We start from the raw sequence: 22,090 nt of genomic DNA on the forward strand, positions 1-22,090 counted from the left end.
TGGCAATAAAAGGCGACAGTACTGAAACATCACTATAGTTAACAGTATTATCTTAAAGATTATACATATGCATTGTATAAATTCTGTCTACCTTTGTTTTCCTCTCGAAATAGACAGCATCAGTACTGCAAAACTGCTCCTGTATTCTGGACAACCACAGAGCTGTGCACATTCCACCTGCACAGTTTATTTTTGCCAGGTGTAGAATGGGTGCATGTTTGGGGCTCTGGCCAGGTGCTTAAACAGTCAGCACTCATGCCTAAATACTAGAACATCCCTCCATATCTCCTCTTAATTAATGTCTACAAAAGAACCATGAACCAGCCTAAGAGCTGGTTTCCACGGAGTCAGAATTGTGGTGGAATACTTCTACCTTGCCATACTCTATGACCAAGGCCTGTCCTGTGTGCTCATGGCCACTAGCATCATCAGGAATTTGGCTTTATATGTCCAGAATATAAATAATTTCATAATCCTGTGACTGCAGGATTTTCAGAGAACACAAAAGGGTCTACTGTAAATAAGTATCCCAGTATACCGCTACAGAGAGAGATTTCTTTAACTGTATTAGTACCACATTCTCCCTTTCCTCACTGATCCTGATAAATAAATTGGAATCCCAAGATATCCACAGCTCAGATTTATGTTCTGGCTTGCTCTTTGCCTCTCAAAGTTTTTACATAAAAATGAAACCTAAATAGATGGCAACATTTAAGAATGTTTAGATTTCTAATTTCACTGATGCTCAGCACTAACTGCATTATTCAAGAGAGCTTTCCTGTCCTTTTAGTTTTGAAATATGTCATTCATAAAAACCTTTGCCTTTTACAAACCCATGGGAAATGGATTTTTTATGTAATAAATTGGCATGAATGAACTCAGATTAAAATGACTTGAAAATATTTCACCTCCCCATAGGAGAAACATCTATTTTTGAAGAACAAATAACAAACTGGAATGCTATTGAAATCCAAACACAATATTAGCATGTTCCTGAAAAAATAAAAACAGGTACAATACCAAAGGAGAATTCAAGAAAGCCCTTGCAGCTCAGTCACATTTTCCTGTTTGTTATTTTTAGTTTTCTATTCCTGCTTTTTATTTTGGGCTTCAATTCACTTCCTATGCAGCTTCCCTTTAACTCCCGTATAACTTTTTCTTATATAACATATTTCAAGCATTTGTTTTGTTTTTTTTTTCTCAAAGGAAACCCAAACAATGTTTGCCAGTTTCAGGAACTGGTGTTTGTCTTGGCACTCTTTGAGTTCTTGGTTCACTAATACCATTTATACGCAGCATTGTTATAATCTGTAACCTACTAAATTCCCCCACTTTTTTTTTGTTCTATGACTAGAGAGATGTTAATGAACCACTCCATTTTGAATGGTCCCTCAGAATATGTGCTAACTACCTATGCTAAATAATCTGTTCAGCTTGTATTTAGCAGTGGTGCTTGGAGTACCTTTCTCAAAAAGAGGAGCTCTTTGTAGTTTGAAAGCTTGTCTCGCTCACCAACAGAAGTCGGTCCAATAAAAGAAATGACCTCACCCACCTCTAATAGTATTTGGAAATTTAGCTTCACAGTTTTCAACTTTCTAATGTTATAAGGGTCCATGGGCGTAAAATGCACTGAATCCAAAGAGAAGAAATATCTGAAATTCAGCACTGCCAGTATTTTTTCCAGTCGGAGAAACCAGAGGAATTCTGGTTTGCATTCCAGCAGCTGCACAATGGCTGGCTTCAGCAAAATGTTCAGAAGTAGCGTTTAACAAGGATATTCATAAAATGATATCAAGGATATATTTGGTGGGAAAAAATAGAGAAGGTGAAAAAGATCCATGCAAACCAAAGTTTTACCATCTTCACATTTCCCGGATATCAAAACAGAAACTTCAAGATACGAGTGGTAGTAAAACACCAAGGCTCATATCGTGAATACCCATTAAATACATGTAACTTACACCTATTCATAAATTGGGCCCAGATCTTCAAAGTTATTTAGACTCCCAACTTCTATTGATTTCAATGGAAGGAGCATAAATACCTTTAGGGACCTGAACCAAAAATATGAACAGGCATGAATTATATGTATTTAGTGGGTATTCACTATATTGTGAATATTTATATATCAGGTTTATAGAATAGTTAGTGATGCCAACTCTCGTGCTTTCGTCACAAGACATGTTATTTGGTGTTTGTCTTAAAGGTCCAGTTCCTAGACTGTGGTGACTGCTTTAGGAAATTCAACTTTTCTTTTTTTAGTAAGTTTCTAGCCCTCTTGATTGTAGAGAAAAGCTTGCAAAAATGGACGCAAAGGCTTCAAAGCCAGAATGCAAATAAAAAGGATGCAAATGTTATTATTTTAACAGTCTCATAATTTTTAAGCCAATCTCACTAGTTTAGGGGCCTGACTCCTGACTTCTGAATGCTTGGGGTTAGCAATGCTGATACTATCCAGCGTAAGTATATTAAAAAATGTATACAGGTGCACCAGAAAAGAGAGCGTGTTTAAGGAGCTTATTTCCCCTATCAGCTCCCCTTAGTGAACCTGCTCAGCTTTGGCTGCCTGCCACTCTTAAGAAGACATGTGACGAAGGTTGGCTACTGCTGTCAGCACCATTTACCAGGTCAGAGGGAGCATGCACAGGAGTGGCAGGGGCTTTATCATGGTGGCTATTATGTACTAGAAAGGGGAAAGCTTGGGCAGCCTGTACCTTTATACAGACACAACCTGCTCCTCAGTCTGCTCCCCCACATGACGTTGGAGGCTTTAGCCCAGATCTTCAAAGGTATTTAGGTTCCTAACTCCCATTGTTTTCAGTAGGAATTATGCACCGAAATGCATTTGAGGATTTGAGTCATTATGCTTTGTACAGGCATAATGCCTTCTCCCACTACTCCTGGCACTCTCCTCTCCCCATTGCTCCAGAAGGTGATAGGGTGACAACAGGAGCTGGAGTGGGCTTAATCTCTAGATGCCATTTCTGTTATGTTCATATGACAATGTGTTACGAATGGTACCCATGTGCAGGGGCCAACACGTGATGGCATTTCAGGCCAAACACTGCCATACGTGCAACTTGAACAAAACAACACAACTCTACTGAATATAAAGTAACAATTAATCAAAACACTGCACAGATGTGTTAAGTGTTTAAATAATTAATTATAATAAATATATATAATAAATTGTAAGTAATTAATAATAATTAAATAATTAATTACTAGAGAAGGTTGCGAACAACACAAATTATATTCATGTCCAGATCATCTCCAGAGTTTGTGGATGTTCAGGTCTGCAGCATTGGTTTGACTGTATCTCTAATAATTATTGGGGGTGATAGGTGGGCTGAGGGCTGCAGGAGCAATGGACTACATTGAAACACACATTTTTGGGCCGTCAAATTATTAGTCATGGTTCAGAGGCTTGCAGATTCTCTTTGCTACTGCCACACTCAAGTGATGTAGTCATTCTCATTCATGACAACTTGTGCATTTTTCTCCCAAGAAGTAATCCCTGTTTTGCATCGACAGTTACGTGGAATGAGAGGGGTGCCCAGATTTTGCCCAGATGTATGGGGGGTTGGGTGGGGAGGAGGGAAGCATTGGGAACTTGCCAGGTAAGTTCCCTCAGCAGCCCTCAGCCTTAATGTGAAGTTACAACAAAGAACTGTTTGAATACAATTGCTCAGTTCAGTGACGAGCACCCGTGCCAGGACCTGTAAGTAGTTTCAATAATAAAAAGAGAAATGGCCACATTATAAAATTTAGAGGCCACATTTAGTTCACTGGCAACACTTTGGAGGAAAAAAATAGAGAAGGTCAAAAAGATCCATGCAAACCAAAGTTTTACCATCTTCACATATCCTCATTTCTATTCCATTTGTGTTTTTAGTTAATTAACAGCCCCAATCCTGCTCCCAACAAAGCAAATATCCCATGATTTTGACTTGATGAGCAACAGGCCTTCTACAACAACTGACAATAATAACAATAATGTCAATGGAAGCATGAGGGCTGGGTGAGTGTGAAGTTGTTCAGGAATTTAAATGATGTTTAGAAGTAGTTGGTGCAGGAATTCAGAAATAAGTCTGGGTTAGTAGACTCACAAAAGGTAAATGCCCTTTATTCAGACACTTCTTAGATGTAAGATCTAGTTTATGATATGTTTCTAGATATATTTATTATGAATATTTTTCAGTCATCCTCTTTCTTTGGAATTACGCACTCTTGTGCTGGGAAAAGACTGTTTTTTATTGATTGAAAACGTGTTCTCTATTTAGAAAGAGCACAATATATCCGTATTCTGCGTAAACAATATGACCTTCAGGTGGAACACAGCCAAAGATCTATAAATAGCAGCCTTAATGAAGAAGGAGACAGAAGCATTTAGAGTTCAACAGGCTATCCTAGCAAACTAGGCAAAAAGAAAATTAGCTACCTGTAATCTGTGTATCCAAGAAACAATGTTTTTTGCTTATGTAGCACTTTTCATCTTAAAGAAATTATAAGAAGATCTATCTAAGGCACATATATATGGCCCTATCACCGTTCTGTGAACACCTCACAATCTTTATCCTCATAACACTCTTGGGAAGTATATTTTACAGGTGGAGAATTGAGGGACAGAGAGGCCATGTAACTTGCCTAATGTCACACAGCAAGTCTGTGCAAAAGCAAGGACTTGAACCTGAATCCCAAGTCCTAAGCTAGTACCCTAACCACTGGACAATGCTTCCTCTCTAAAAGTACTTTCAGAATTTCTTGACTTAATGCAAAGCCCAACTTTCCCCGGGCTTGACAGAGGAAGAGATTATGATGGGAAAAGAAGCCCCACACTGGCAAGGAGAGCGTTAATGCGAGTCTGTGGGCCCAACTGGCCCAGCCCCCATACACTTTCAGCAGATGTCAGGCAGGAAGTTAGAGTTTAAAGGAGGAGACCTAGCCTAGCTCAGGCTTGACCTGGAAGGAGAGACAGGCCTGGTTGCATCCCAGAGACTGAGGTAGCTTGCTGGTCTGATGAGACTGCTGGTAATGATTCCACTGGCAGGTAACATGGGCCTCCTCTGACATGTTTTAATTCAGTTCACAAAGAACCCAGTGCTCATATAATTCACCAAATGGCACCACTACAGCATTCACAGCAGCCTTCTGGTCTTCTCTTCTCAATAGCTCTTATTTTCTCCCTGAAAACCAGAGTTCTCTCTCTATTTATAAAGTAACCAATATAAAATAAAAACAAAACCAAAACCACCGATAGGCCAGTTTATCAAAGTTGTGCATGCAAAATTTAGGCAAAAATACCAGAAGTGTGGATGTAGATCAGAACATCAAATATTTATTAAAAGAAACGTTCAGATTATTTGTTTCCATTGTGTTGTAGGTATAGCTAACCTATATAATCACATGATCATATTGTCTTTACTCTCATCCTCCTTCTCCACTTCCCTTCAACTGTTTATCATTATGTCTTGTTTCGAATTAAACAGTCAATACTCTGAGATAAAGGCCACGTCTTCCTGTGTGTTTGTAGAGTGTCAAGCACTGTGAAACCCTAATCATGACGGGGCCGTTGCGTACTATTGTTACACGTATAATACGAATGCTAAGGTATCTGTAAACAGATGGGCAGTTAAGCATGCAAATATGTGCACATGACTAAATTTCAAATTTAGTGTACGTATAACTAAGTATGTAATATACTACAGCTGTAGCTCACATGTAGCATTCTATATTCCTACGTATTTTGCTGGTATATGCATAGTATGTGCATCTTATGTGTGTTACAGGAACCAAACTTAAATATTGCACCCTTCCGATCTTGGGCTGCTCCAGAGCAACCTCTATTTAACTTAGACAGCCCTGGCAGTCCAGTCTGCTAAGCTATGGCAGCCTCCCAGTGCTACAGTACTACCTGAATTCTCTGAAGTGATGTATGCTGCACCCCTGCTCCCACATGTCCCTTCAGCCCTATCCCTGGGATATTCCTTATGCCAGGGCTTAAAAGCCGATCTTTGGAAGATAGACTTATGGCTGTCTTGCAGGACATCTGCACCGGAGGCCTCAATTCAACCAGGCACTTAAACGTGGTTTATTTTAAGTAGGAGAATTATCTCATTGATTTAATTGGGCACATTCTGGACAGGGGTCCTTGCTGGTTCAGGGCCCTAGTTCTTTATATTTAATTTCCTTGGGAGATTTTTTCGAAAGGCAAAGAAAAACAGTGAGTGACTGTGTGTTGCAAGATTCAGATGAGTGCACATTGACATAATTGTGCATGGTATAACTCAAGTAAACAGAGGGAAAGAGCTCCCCACAAAAAGAATCAAATTAGTTTACAACTTTATGGATGCATGTTATTAGTTATAAAGCCCAGAAGCCTTATTTGGTTTCCTCTTCTTACCTTTCTCTTGTTTAAAAATAAATACAGTTTCTACCACTAATTTAGTTCTTCCTCCCTGCATTTTTTAAAATTCTTATTATAAAAAGATCTTCTCATCTCTCCTCTTACCACAACTATTTTTCCAAGATGTAGTTGAAATTACTTAAGAAGCCAAAGGCATGTGTTATTTGACTGAGTTTATGTAAACTGGATCCGTGTATTGTTCTTTACCTTGTTACATTTTATATCCCCTCTCTCTCAGTCACACTCCCAGACACGTTTAATTTTCTTAATTATATTTATTTTTTTAACTAATATTACAGTTTTACATTTCCATTTAAGGGTCCATTTCCTTGAATTATTCAAAACATGAAATAATGCGAAAAGAAAAGGAAACTAGAGATTCTGAAGTAGTGTTTGAAATTGCCCTGCATTTAACTAGTGGTGAAATGACTATAGCCCCTCCACCAATGGTAAAAGATTACAACACTTAGCTCTTAAATACTGCTTTCATCCATAGATCACAAGGCATATTACATTATTCCCAATTTAAATGGGGGAAAACTGAGGCACAGGGAGGTGCCATGACTAGTTCAAAGTCACTAAGCAAGCCAGTGGTAAGTAGGGAATCAAATCAGGACTCCTAAATCATGGTCCAATACTCTATCTATTAGGCGACACTGCATTCTTTAATTATAATGAATTATTTGTTAATGAAAGAAACTCAGATACGCATACTTTGCCACAGGGAGGAGGTGGAGACACCATCCTCTTGGTAATTTAATATGATTGAACAAAGCATTGCAGAATAGGATTCAGGGAACAATTCCTCATTGACAGAGGCATAGACTAGAAGTCTTAATCCAGTAATGTGAACTCAGACACGATCCTGGCGCTGTCATTCATTCGTGACCGGGTTTTAATTGTCATGCTCACTCTTTCCTACAGCCATTCCACTGGTATGTTTCAGTTGTTTACCTTCGTTAAATATCACAGTCCAAATTTTCAAAAGTCACTTTGGGTATCCAACTTGACAGTCCTTAAAGGGGCCTAATTTTCCAAGGACAAGGGTTCAGCATTCTAAAAATCAGACTCCTAAAAATAAGACTCCTCAGGGTAGGCACCTCAAAATGGCACCAAAATTAGTCATTCAGTCTTGAAAATTTAGGCTACATATTTATATATTCAGGATTATTCTTCTCAAGGCAAAGTGGGCCTGTAAAATGCTTGGCCAATTAAATTTCCATGGAAGCCAGTGGGATGTTTGTCCGAGTAAGGGCTGCAAAACTAGGCCGTCAAGAAGGTTTTGATGCCAGGTTTCAAAGAGTAGCTGAAAAGGTCTCCTCATCTTTCTCTATCATCATGCGTTCATGAAAGGTAAACATTTTTCTTTCTGACTTACATACTGTAGGGCTTTGAAATGTTTTCATTTATCACATAGATCTGTCCTCATGATTGAAATGAGTTACTCAGTTTAAGATTCTATTTGAATAATAGTCTATTAATAATAAAGAACATTTTAAAAACCCTTTTTAAAAACAAAATCACCCAGTGTAAAGCTAACAGTAAATCCACTTGTGTTCACAACCTTTACTTACTGTTGAGTTTAAGACGATACATAATTTTCTAAAAAGAACCTTCCTTCTGTCTCACAAGATTTGGCATTAGAAATATAGGTGTTAGGACTGTGGAATATTTTCAGGGTTATTCTCCTCAAGAGAAGTCTGAGCCATAGAATTCACATTCACGTCTCCACAAGATTTAGGGGGGCAAGGGATTAGACCAGATCATCCCAAAAACCATTTAATTCCTGCCCCTGTCTTGTTTATCAAGGTGAAACTCTGCCTTTCTGGACCTACCTTTCTTAGCCCTTTCTCCAGGGGTGGCTCTAGACATTTCGCTGACCCAAGCATGGAGGCATGCCTGCGGAGGATCCGCTGGTCCCACAGCTCCGGTGGACCTTCCGGAGGTCCACCGAAGCCGTGGGACCAGCGGACTCTCAGCAGGCATGCTGCTGAAGGCTTCCTGCCTGCTGCTCTCCCGGCGACCAGCAGAGTGCCTCCCGCGGCATGCTGCTCCAAGCACACGCTTGGTGTGCTGGGGCCTGGAGCCGCTCCTGCCTCTCTCTGACCTTTGTACTTTCCTGACATCTTCATTCCACAAAGTGCGCCTGCCTGGGTGTCCCTTTGTTCCCTTCTTCCACTCGTGACTTCACACTCAGGCAGTAGCAGGTATAGTCTTCCCTAAGCGTATGCCTTAAACTTGCTCTCTCATTGCATCCAAAACTCTCCTGAAAACTCACTTCTGGTATCCCAGCTTGTGAAAGGGGTGTGTGCCTGTGTGTGTGTGTATACATTTAAACACAGGGGTCAAATTAGGCAGGCTTGTGAGGACTTGGAAACTCACAATTATTTCTTAAATCTGCCATCTTTTATCCGATGTGAAATGCCAGAACAGACGTTTTCATTTAAACAAAAGGACTCCAGTCTTTACAGATGTGAAAATAATCTTTCGAATGTGAATTAGACCCAAATCAATACAACGTCTGCCTGAGACAGACAGTTGGAAACAAGGAATCGGTGAAGTGTAAACTTCCCCATGTTGATCAAAGTGGGGTGTTAACTGCTAAATCTAGTTATCATAATTTAAATGTCAACATTAATGCAGTGGCGGATTAAGGTCTCCTGGGGCCCTAGGCTGGAGCAAGTGTATGGGTGGGATGGGGAGCTGGTGCCAGCATTAAGGCCCTGCCCCACCTCTTCTGCCTGCAGCCCTATCCTAGTTCTGCCCCTTTCCCTGTGGCTCTGCCTCCGTTCTGCCTCTTCCCTCTGTGGCCCTACCCCCATTCCGTACATGGCCCTGCCCCATTCCACCCCTTCTCCCATGGTCCTGTTCACTATGTTCTGCCCCCCCCCCGCCCCCTGCTATGGCCCTGAGACTGGAGAAGCTCTGTGTCCCCTCTGCAGCATGGAGCAAGAGCTTCTCCAGCCCTGGGGCTGCAGCAGGGGGAGATTTTTCTGGGGGCCCAAAATTGGCTGGGACCCCTGGGCACAGGCCCTGTTGGCCCATGCTGTAAGCCACCACTGCATTGACTATTTCACTGCTGATCAAAGCAGGCAAGAAAGAAGAGGGCAATCATATTATGAAGATCTACACTATCTGCTGTGAATGGCATGGGCTGAGTGTGGGGAAATTACTTTTCCCCCTTTAATATAACTCTGGTTAAACAAAACAAAACAAAAAAAAAGGGGGAGGGGGAATAAAGTAATCCTGAATATATGTATATGCCTGAGTATCACTGTTACCCATGTTCTCCCTGTTTCCTCCTCCTTTTCTGTGCTCCCCCCCCCAGTTATGATCCTCAGTTTGTGTCATGTCCCATTTAGAAGGTACACTCTTTAGTTCAAGCATTACAGACACGCTTTTTCATTCCATTTACCAGTTTTACTCCAGATTAATGCCATTTATTGCAGAGAAATTACTCCACCTTTACACCGGTATAAGTGAGAGGTGAATCAGGCTCTCTCCCTCGGTTTGTTTTGTGAGGTGCTTAGCACATTTTGGAGTGCGCCAATCCCAAGGCATCAATAAAGGCAATTGGATACTTGCCTGGTGGAACTCAGGTCTGAAACTGCAAGGTGCTGAGCACTTCCAAAGTGCCCAGCACCACCAATTCCCAGTAAAGTCAGTGGAGGTTGGAGGGTGCAACTGGACACCTACCAGTAGGTGCTCAGCAACTTGCAGGACTGGGCTCTCAGTGGTGACTGTAATACAAGGAGCCACGTAAATAGATGAAAAAAGCCAAATGCAAAATCCCGCCTTCTGCTAGGAAAATATATTCTTACCTTGGTGGCCGTACTGTATATACCCAGGCCACCGCTCTAGGCTCAGCTATGGGAGGAGGAACAGCAACAGTGCAGGAACCCTAAGCTACATCCTCAGATTGCTGATGACACAACATCAGGCAAGCAAACACCTGCCTTAAAGAGGTAGCCACACATCCCTACAGATGCAAGGGGTTTAGAGTGGTATAGACCTGGCTTTATGCTACCTGCTCTCCCTCGCCTTGCTGCCTCATTTAAGAGGCATGTTGGGAGATAGAGAGAAATCTGCTGGAGATAAGAGTGCACGCAATCTGTCTGATCCTCGGTTGGCACAGCTTTGTAGGGGAGCTAAAGGTGGAACATAGGATTAACTCAGCTCATTCTTACCAAGCATTCAAGGGACAGATGTCTGAACTCTAATAATGACTTTTGTTATCTTGTTGTTTTAAGTAATGATTGTTATAGTTCTCTATGAAGACAAACTTGTCTGCGTCTGTTGTATGCATCTATGTTAAGAATGATGATGTGTCCCCCAGCCAGGGTGTACTTCAAATCCTCCTGCTGGGACTAACAATTTTCATTTATTGGCTTTTATTGGATGAAACCGCAGGAGTCCAGCATGAAAGCAAAGTCAGATAACCCAACAGGGACTGTATGAGTAAGCAACAACCAATGTAGCCTGGCTCCCCACTTTAAACAGCCATGAGGCTATTTTGTCTTAAACACGGCATCCAAGCAGCAGGGGCACATTGAAAGTTTGGGCTTGGTAGTATGTTCTTTTGAAGATGGCATGCTGGATTCACTCCACTATCTGGAATCCAAAGAGTAACTCATGAAACATTTCTCCTATATGTTTTAGATTAGTTTAGGTTAATTAGCAATTTTCCACATTAAACTCAAGTTCTGTCAATAAAATCAAGTACTTAGTTAACTTCTAACTATATACATTAAATATTTTAAGACTTAAACCCATGTAGTGGCATCCGTATTGTTCTCCACTTTCCCCAGAATGTTACGCTGGTAACATTCATGAGTGATTTGTGGTTACAATTGGTTACTATTTACTTTTGACAAAATAATAATAATCAACAGATAAAGGGTTTTCTATTTCTCTTTTTATTTGTTTGCTTTGTGAGGAGAGGAGAAAGTTTAACATGTCATACTCTGAGCCAAAATTATTGTAAAATGACATTGGCACCAATGTCTGCAAAATGCTGCAGAAAAACAGAACTCAGAAGCAAAAATAAATATTTGTAGGAGCAGCACTAGTGATTTTTTGCAATGTAAATGATATTCTATTTATGCAGCAAAGAATCCTGTGGCACCGTATAGACTAACAGGATTCTATCCTAATCCACAGGATTCTTTGCTGCTTTTACAGATCCAGACTAACACGGCTACCCCTCTGATACATTCTATTTATGAGAGACCTAAAAGAGAGACTCGCTCCTACAGTAGCTGAGCATCCTAGCCTGATCTAGTGAAGCGCATAAGCATGTATACCTCTACCCCAATATAACGCTGTCCTCGGGAGCCAAAAAATCTTACTGTGTTATAGGTGAAACCGTGTTATATCGAACTTGCTTTGATCCATCAGAGCATGCAGCCCTGCCCCCCTGGAGTGCTGCTTTATCGCGTTATATCCAAATTCATGTTATATCGGATCGTGTTATATCAGGATCGAGGTGTGAAGAGCATGAGTAGTCCTTGAAGTCAATAAGATTTCTCATAGGCTTAAAGTTAAGCACACGAGTACCGTGCTTCACTGGTCAGACCAGAGTGCTCAGCACCTCACAGGTTAGAGTCCCAAATCTGCAAGTAATTAATCTCTTCAAACAAATAGCCTTTAAAAACAACTGAGAACAAGCAAAGGTGTGTTTTCACATGAGCACTGTCAGTTAAGTCCCAATCTCCTGTTTGCTATGACTTCTAATTAGCTAAATAGAACAGCCTTATAGGGGACACCACAATGACTGAAGATCCTCCCGCATTTCTGTTATAATAGACCTACATGAACCTTTTACAACTAAAGCTAAAACTATGTGAAATTCATCTGATTAGGTTCAAATATGGAAATAAAACAGATACCTTCCATGGAAACAGTTGTTGGGCCCTGAAACTCCAAGTAAAACACTTCGCTGTCTCCAAACATGATCCTGTGAGGTGTTGACTACCTATGACTCCCAGGGACTTCATTTGGAAGAGAAGGTGCTCAGTGCGTTCCAGAATCAGAACCTAAGTTTGATTGGTTTCAGTTATTTATTTTCCTTTTACAAAGCCCCAAAAGCTTGAAGGCTAGTCAAATGGCAAGTTGACCCTTGAGAATCCACATGCAGTGCATAGAACCTAAACAAAATGGGCCAATTTCACACTGACGTTCACTTCTGTTGTGTTTGGGTCCAAACAGGTCTGAAGTGAAAAGTCCTGGGAAACCAAGTGAACCAAAAGTGTCCATAATGTTTGCCAATAACCCTGTGAACCAAAACCAGCAAGCTCTGCGCAGCTGTAACTTGGGTGCTTACCCATTGCTTTCAGCTTAAACTTGGCATGCAAGTACTGAAGCCTCCACTTATTTTTAAATCACTTCAGTTTTCATATTGTTACGTGTACAATTCTCAATGTTTTCCATTTGTGTGGAGTGTAAAGAGATCAATTGTTTGGAGATAGGGGCATGGCATATATATGTGCATGCAAGTGTACTTCCCTGCAGTATGTTATGTGTGACAGGCCCTTCAATAAGATGTTCTACTTGTTTGTTCTTTGTTCATGGCAAATCTAGGTCATATTTGAAAATCTTAAAACAGGCCAAAGTGCGTCTGGACCTGACTCCTTGCTTGTGGTATGAATGCTAATGTATAATAGATCACATTTTTGGGGAATGGACCTTATAACATTGTTCTATAACCTGGTAAAAAACTTTGTGGAAAGATGCATTAAATTACATTGTGTGTAGCAGTGTATATCAGAACACCTGAGTTCTATGTAAAATACTGTTTTATCAGTATAACAATGCCCAAACCCTGGCAATAAATAAACTGCCAGATTGAAAAGAAGCCAGGAAATCAAATTAAAGCCAGCACTCTGTCTTTACCCGGGCCTGCTGTGGCTCAATACTATAGCATTACTCTGGAAGCTTGATTTTTAAAATGCCATCTCTTTGAAGCTAACAGAGGTTTGGAATGTTAGCATAAGCCCCTGAGAGATGATTCAGTGGGCAGGAGAGCAGGTGAAATGGTCAAAGGAGCATGATAAATTGCAGCTGTTAATCTAATGAACAAAGAACACAGGAACAACATAAGAACAAAAAGATTGTAAAATGACTCAGACTATGGAACCTTTCCGTTCCTAAATCCAGATGCCTGACAACAACATAACCTAAGAATGTCCATACCAGGTCAGACCAATGGTCCATCTAGCCCAGTAACCTGTCTTCCAACAGCCGCGAGTGCCAGATGCTTTAGAGGAAACAACAGAATAGGGCAATTATTGAGTGATCCACCCTCTATAGTCCAGAACCAGCTTCTGGCAGTTAGAGGGTTAGGGACACTTAGAGCATGGGGCTGCATCCCTGACCACCTTGGCTAATAGCCATTAATGGACCTATCCTCAATTATCTAATTATTTTTTGAACTCAGTTATAATTTTGGCTTCACAACATCCCCTGGCAACAAATTCCACAGGTTGACTCTGTGATGGGTGAAGTACTTCCTTAAGTTAAATGTAATTTCATTGGGTGACCCCTGGTTCCTGTGTTACGTGAAGGACCCAATAACACTTTCCTATTCATTTTTCCACACCATTCATGATTTCATAGGCATCAATCATATCCCCATTAGTCATTTCTTTTCTAAGATGAACAGTCTCAGTCTTTTTAATTGCTGCTCAAATGGAAGCTGTTGCACATCCCTGATCATTTTTGTTGTCATTTTCTGTACTTTTTCCAATTCTAATGTATCTTTCTGGTGATAGTTGACCAGAACTGCACACAGTATTCAAGGTGTGGGCATACCATGGATGTATATAGTGGTAGTATGATATTTTGTCTTACCTACCCCCTTCCTAATGGTTCCTAACATTCTATTAGCTTTTTTGACTGCTACTCATACTGAAATATGTTTTCAGAGAATTAACCATGATGAATGCAAAATCTTTCTTGACTGGTAACAGCTAATTTAGACCCCATCATTGTGCACGTATAGTTGGGATTATGTTTTCCAATGTGCATTACTTTGCATGTATCAATACTGAATTTTATCTGCCATCTTGTTGTCCAGTCACTCAGTTTTATGAGGTCCCTTTGTAACTCTTTGCAGTTAGCTTTGAACTTAACATTCTTGAGTAATTTAGTATCATCTGTAACTGTCGCCACCTCCCTGTTAACTCCTTTTTCCAGATCATTTATGAACATGTTGAACTGCACAGGTACCAGTACAGATTCTTGGGGAAGCATACTATTTACCTATCTCCATTGTGACAACTGGTGGGCATGGACCAGTGTTCATATCACACTCCCAGTTAGTACCTAGCCCGGACCGGGGAAGCTTATGATCTGACCAGTAGACCAAATTCAGTAATTAATCCTGGTGACATGCCACCTGAGGCATGTTGCACAAACGCTAAGAAGAAAATTCCAAAAACTCACCATTTATTTTTACCTTTTGTTTCCTAATTTTTAACCAGTTATTGATCCAAGAGAAGACCTTCACTCTTATCCCATGACTGCTTATTTTGCTTAAGAGCCTTTGGTGAGGGACCTTGTCAAAAACGTTCTGAATGTCTGATCACCCTTGTCCACATGCTTGTTGACACCCTCAGAGAATTCTAATAGATTGGTGAGACATGATTTCCCCTTCCCTAAGATATATCATGTTCATTTATGTGTCTGATAATTCTGTTCTTTATTATAGTTGCAACCAATTTGTCTGGTACTGAAGTTAGGCTTGTAATTGTCAGGATCATCACTGGAGCTTTTTAAAAATTATCTGTGGTACAGAGTTTCCTTTAAACAATAGGTTACATTCCACAGATAGTAGTTCTGCAATTTCATACTTGAGTTAGTTCAGAACTCAGAAGTCCTGGTGACTTATTGCTGTTTAATTTATCAATTTGTTACAAAACCTCCTCTACTGACACCTCAATCTGGGACAGTTCCTCAGATTTGTCACCTAAAAAGAATGGCTCAGGTGCGGCATTCTCCCACACACTCTGCAGTAAAGACCAGTGCAAACAATTCATTTAACTTCTCAGCAATTACCTTGTCTTCCTTGAGTGCTCCTTTAGCATTTTGATTGAGTAGTGGTGGCACTGATTGTTTGGCTGTGTTCCTGCTTCTGATGTACTTATAAACATTTTTGCTGTTAATTTTTGTGTCTTTTGCTAGTTGCTCTTCAAATTATTTTTTGGCCTGCCTCATTATACTTTTACACTTGATATGCCAGGGTTCATGCTCCCTTCTATTTTCCTCAGTAAGATTTGATTTTCAATTTTTAAAGAATGCCTTTTTGACTCTGACTGCAGCTTTTATTCTGCGCTTTAGGCATGGTGGCATTTGGTCCTACTACTGTTGTTTTTTTAAATTTGGGGTATACATTTAGTTAGAGCCTCTATTATAGTGTTTTTAAATAGCTTCCTTGCAGCTTGTAGGCATTTAACTCCTGTGATTGTTCCTTTTAATTTCCACTTAACTAGCTTCCTCATTTTTGTATAGTTTGTCTTTTTGAAGTTAAATGTTACTGTGGTGGATTTCTTTAGTATTTTTCTCCCTAAAAGAATGTTAAATTTAATTACATTATGGCCTCTTTTACCAAGTGGTTCAACTATATTTACCTCTTGGACAAGATCCTGTGCTCCACCTAGGAGTAAATCAAGAATTGCCTCTCCCCTTGTAGGTTCCAGGACTAGCTGTTCCAAGAACAGTCATTAATGGTGCCTAGAAGTGTTATCTCTGCATCCTGTCCTGAGGTGACATGTACACAGTCAATATGGAGATAGTTGAAATCTCCCATTATTATTGAATTTTCTATTTTTTGTGGCCTCTCTAATCGCCCTGAGCATTTCACAGTCACCATCACCTGGTGAGGTGGTCAGTAGTATATTCCTACTGCTAGGCTCTTATTATTCAAGTGTGGATGTCTATCCACAGAGATTCTATGGTACCGTTTGATTCATTTAAGATTTTTATGATATTTGACTCTGTTTTCTTTCACATAGATTGTCGCTCCCCCACCAGCACGACCTACTCAGTCATTCCTATATATTTTGTATTTAATATTACCATGTCCCATTGACTATCATCGTTCTGCCAAGTTTCTGTAATGCCTATTATATCAATATTCTCATTTAATACCAGGCAGAAGACGGCAGCAGAACAAATGTGCCTGCCTCATTTTCCCTCCTGTAGAGCCCCTGGTAACACTGTGCAAACTTTCCTGCCTCAATAATACCCCTCTTTGGGGCCAGACGATTACGAAAACATTGTGCAAGCAGTTCATACCAAAAGTCCAAAAATTTACACCATTTATTATCCCAGTGCATGTAGTTCTTAATAATCACATGACACTTAGTGCCTCAATACCCCGTATACCACACTCTAGCATCTTCCACCTCACCTAGGCTTTTTAATGGTCCTCACATGTCCCTCTGCAGGGACAGCCATCCCAGCCCTTCCAGCTGGAGTGCAACCCCGCTCTTCCCAACAGGACCCCCACAGCCTCTCTCTTGGGAGCTCATCCTCACCAGGGGAGCATCCCTTACTCCCCTGGATCCAGCTCTCCAGCATGGAGACATCAGCAGGTAAACCAACCCATTGCTTTGCTGCCTTTAGCCCTCTCTGGCCCTTGGCTTTGGCCCTATGGATTAGAAGTCACAGGTAACCCCTGCTGCTACTCTCTGATCTTCAGCCCTGGCTGTCTGGTTTGAAGAGGTGAGCTGGCAACTGCCTTCAGCTTTTCCTCAGGGACCTCCTGCAATCTCCTGGCCCCGGGCAGCTCTTCCTTTTTCCTGACTGATCTCCTGTCAGGCAACTCTCACTTGCTCCATCTCCCTCTAGGGTCCAGATGTTTTTTTATAAGCCTAATTAGGGGGTAAGATGACCAGCCACAGGTGCATTGGCCTCGTCTCTCTTAAAGGGTCAGGTCACCCTGTGACTAAGACAATCCGTTAATTTTTTTGTGTTTCATTTAATAAAATATCCATCTCCCCACCCCCCACACAAATGGAGTTTCTCAGGAAAAGAAGGCCATTTTTGTTTGTTTTTATTTTTTGTATATTTAGGCTGTAAAAAATCACAACAATCCTGTTGGGAAAGGAGGATTCTCAGTTTACCAATGGGGCCCATCCCTTGTTTCTACTCCTGGAAGGCCCCAAGATAAAAAGTCACAACTTTTTAGTCTTTTTTCCTTCGAGATCTCCCATCCAGCAATTAGCCAGACCTCCCCTAGCTAAGCTTACAAATTATGATCAACAAGTATTCACTGGGAACAGCATCAGGCACTTTATGTGTATGAACATAAAAGTACATTTACATTTACATTTTTTATACAACTTGTTATGAAGTTCAAATTTTATTTTAAAAAAAAAAAACCACTTACCAAGCAATGAAATCCCTCTAACGGATGAAAGAACATAATTAAAACCATATACATTAAGCAAATTTGCACTGAATTTTCCTTATATTATGCCAGATGTGCCTTTTTCATACCTGATATGCCTAGCAACTCTATGTTCACACATTATTAAAAGGGCTACATTTCCACAGCATAGCAATAAGGACTGAATACACACCAATCTCTAAAAATTAACAGGATGTGGACATGTAGCTTTCATGTTTAGCATTTGAGGAAATTAACTAAGTGTTTTACTTAGATAAGATTACTTAGGGTAGGTCTATACTAGAAACACTATAGCCACACAGCTGTAGCTATGCCACTGTAGAGCTAAAGTGTAGATACCTCCTATAGAGACGGAAGAGGTTCTTCTGTCACTCTAGTAAATCTACCTCTTCTAGGTCAATGGAAGAATTCTCAATCAATCTTGTGGTGTCTACAGAAGGAAAAAGTCGGCTTAATTACATTGCTTGTGATGTGAAATTTTTCATGGCCCTGAGAGATGTAGTTAAGCCAACTTAACTTTGTAGTGTAGACCAGCCCTTAGGTAAAATACTACCTACAATATAGGAACCAAAACCATTGACCATGGAGATTGTAGTGTTAAGGGTCTGAAACACTACTGTGTTACTCTTTTTTACACTAGTGCAATTCCATTAATTTATATGGTGTTTGTGAGCGACATTCTAGCCAGGAAATCCAGCAGTCTAGATTCTTACCACTGTGGTATCTGAGCAAGGGTTCGAAGTCATTTTCCCACATTATTTCTACAGTGACTCACAACAACAATGCCACATCCTCAAACAAAGGTTTGACATTTATAGGTGTCAGGTGTCTCAGAGCAGCTGCTGTTTGCAAAGGAAAGGTGTTATCAAAAGGCAGCTATCTAGGACTGTATCTTGTATTTGTAATGGCAGAGACAAAAGATGGATAGCCAAACATAGTTTAAAAATTTCTGTGCCATAATGACAGGCAGATTTTCTGTCCTGAATTTAATATTCAAAAAAAAGCCTCATACAACCCAAATGCGTATGTCTGCTTCTACATAGGTTTATTATTATCTATCTAGCTGATTCATGCACTGTGGAATGATTTGTCTTTAAAGGAAGCTGATAGTTGTACAACAGTAAATGCATATGAAAAAAGTTCAAGGTTGTCTTGATAAACTTTTGAACTCTTCTTGCTTCCAGAAAGTAACCCAATCACAAAAGAATTTTTAAAATTATTTGAAGCATTTTTTGGGGGGTGAGAGTGTAAATAATAATAAACAATAACCTGTCATGGTAGTTTGCGAAATATCCAGTCCTAGGCTAGCACTCCACATATAAAGTATTTGTAAGACTCCCAATATGATAGTCTAGGACTGTGATTAATGTCATGTGCCTGTTTATTTTTCCCCTGAGAACCTGAAAGGGTAAAAAAAAGATCACAACTAAACAAAAGCATATCAATAACAGGAAACTGTTGGTGAGAAATACCCCGATCTTCCTGTATATTCACGTCACCACATTCCCTAGGGACAAAGGTGCATGAACAGCATGGTAAATAATTATGATTTAATATGAGGCCTTGCAATGCTGTTTACAGTTTAACAACAAAAAAGAATTGTTTCTTAAGGCGCAAAATAAGCAAATAATAGAAACACATATCAATCTAATCAGGAAGTGATGATGTTATGTCTGAGTCAGTTGCTGAAAACAGATTTTAATCTATCAGTATCAACTTGATATCTACACGCAGACCAAAGAGAGACATCAGTGAGAAGATAATTCACTCTGTTTTGAATGTTAATGGTTTGTATTTGATCATTTTACAAAAGGGTAGGAGACAAAATTGTCCGAGAAGAATCACCATAGCTATTTGTGCTCACTAATGTTTAGGGAAACCGACACCTGTATTTGTTGAAAACATCTGGGAGTGTTTCTTGGTGCATTTTATTTTCCCCAACTAAAAATAAGATAGTGAGGAGCAAGTAGTAGCAACAGCTGGAACTTTTCCACAAGATTATATTGTTGAATCCAGCCATCAAATCAGAAGCAAAAATTAATTGGTGCTACATGCACAAAGATGTACATATACTGTATATTTCAGCGAAGAGTAGTGAAAACTCTTAATATTGTATTAAATATATTTAATAAGAAACAGAAAAAGAATGATGTCACTTTTGTAGCCACAGAACATATATTATTTCTATTGAGTGTGACACCCACATTTTATTGAACTACCAAAAAGAGAAAAGAAAAAGATAATTAGGTAAAGCCACCCAGAACAATGCATTCTTTGTGAAGACTGCCATTTACAGCAGAAAGCTTAAAGTTTTAAATGTGCTTTCAGTCCTTATATACAGAAGATAATTCTGTATAATGGCCTGTCAGATCTTAAAACTAAGCAAGGTCAGGACAGTGCTTGAATGAGAGAACTTTTAAGAAATTGCTTGGTGTGTCTGGAAATAGAGCCAATAATTTAGTAGGTGGCACTTTTCTCTCTCACTCAATAGCGAACCAATGAATTAACACTTTGATTCTATTAAGTACGAGCTTTTGGATGACCTACAAACCTTCATTAAAGCTCATATGAATGAATATTTATAGAACATTGCTTGCATTTACCTAGTTCTGCTATGGGATTGTCAAGCATAGGAAATACAAAGCAAGCAACTGCACTTCAAAAACTTTTCATGCCTCTCCCTGAATTACAGGCTGCAGTTTGTGCTTCTTCTAAATCACCCCTCCATCCAATTAAAGCAAACATTCATTTTGTTTGGGGTTAACTTTGGATTGTGTCTGCTTACTACCCCATGACTCAATCCATCTTCAAACTGTAGTCAGTGCAATGCCAAGCATCTTAACAGATGCTAGTGCTTTTATCTGTGCTCTGCATCACATTCCTCAAAGAGAAGGTTGCCAGAAATGAGAACATACAGGTTTCCCAAAATTACTGGTGGGAACAATACACAATAGGAGTTGTTTTTTTAATCCTTGGGGATTTTGCCAAGAACAAAATCCAATTCCAGTTAAATGGAACACATAGGGTTTATCAAGATGTAGGTCAATTGTTTGTAAACTGTGAACGACATCCTGGAGCAGATGCAGCACACACATCTAATTTACAAATACCCTAGGACTGACCAGTTCTTAAACTGATTTCAGTGCTTCCAGTAAAACAAGCACAAATAAATAATTTAAATTATACTGGGCCAAATACTATTCTCAGCTGCAGAGTTTATTCTAAGCTACAAAAACAACAACTCTTTGATAGCACCTTTCGTAAGAATGTCTTCAAAATCCTAAGCTAGGACTATAACAGGCTTTAAAAGAGAACTAGATAAATTCATGGAGGTTAAGTCCATTAATGGTTATTAGCCAGGATGGGAAAGGAATGGTGTCCCTAGCCTCTGTTTGTCAGAGGGTGGAGATGGATGGCAAGAGAGATATCACTTGATCATTACCTGTTAGGTTCACTCCCTCTGGGACACCTGGCATTGGTCACTGTCAGTAGACAGGATACTGGGCTGGATGGACCTTTGGTCTGATCCAGTATGGCCATTCTTATGTTATGTTCTTATGATCCCTTGTGAACTTTAACTAAGTCTGAGAACAACTCTGTGAGTTAGACCAGAATAGTATACAATTTCCATTTTGCATATGGAGAAACCAAGACAAAGAGAGATGACAACAAACCATTAGAAGAAATGGAAATAAATCACATATGCTCCAATATGGGCTCAGATACTGCAGACATGAACAGCAGTATAAACCCCTAAGATTCCCAGTCCCTTGCCATGACAATTAGGTAACATTCCCTGCTATCTTTAACTTGTTGAAAGTGTTATATGCAAATGAATATGATGCAGCTTATCAAGTTGCAAAATTAATATTTCCTTATTGCAACAAAATGCAAATTTGTAAAGGTTAGACACATAATTGAATTGCTTAGTGTTCAGTGAGCTATCACTTATAATATTAACATTAATGAAAAGTGTTTAAATTTCTCTGGACAGGGATTATATCTTTTCTCTATGAAAAGTGTCCACTGTGGGTAGTGATTTGGAACTAAAATTAAAAACCATGTTGTGTCATCTAGAAAGCATATAATTCACTGATGTCTTTCTCCAATTACACTGTGGTAACATTAAAATACCAGGCCAAGGTCTTAGCTGGAGTCACAAATTTAGACGTTAGTCTTTGTGTTTATAGTGTTTTAACTAGTGGAAAATTACTCTCAAGTCTCAAGAAAGTTTTCTCAAACATTATTCTTCACAGTGCAAAGGTTCTCTTAGC

This window comes from Gopherus evgoodei, chromosome 6 (assembly GCF_007399415.2).
Source record: "Gopherus evgoodei ecotype Sinaloan lineage chromosome 6, rGopEvg1_v1.p, whole genome shotgun sequence".
Classification (NCBI taxonomy): domain Eukaryota; kingdom Metazoa; phylum Chordata; order Testudines; family Testudinidae; genus Gopherus; species Gopherus evgoodei.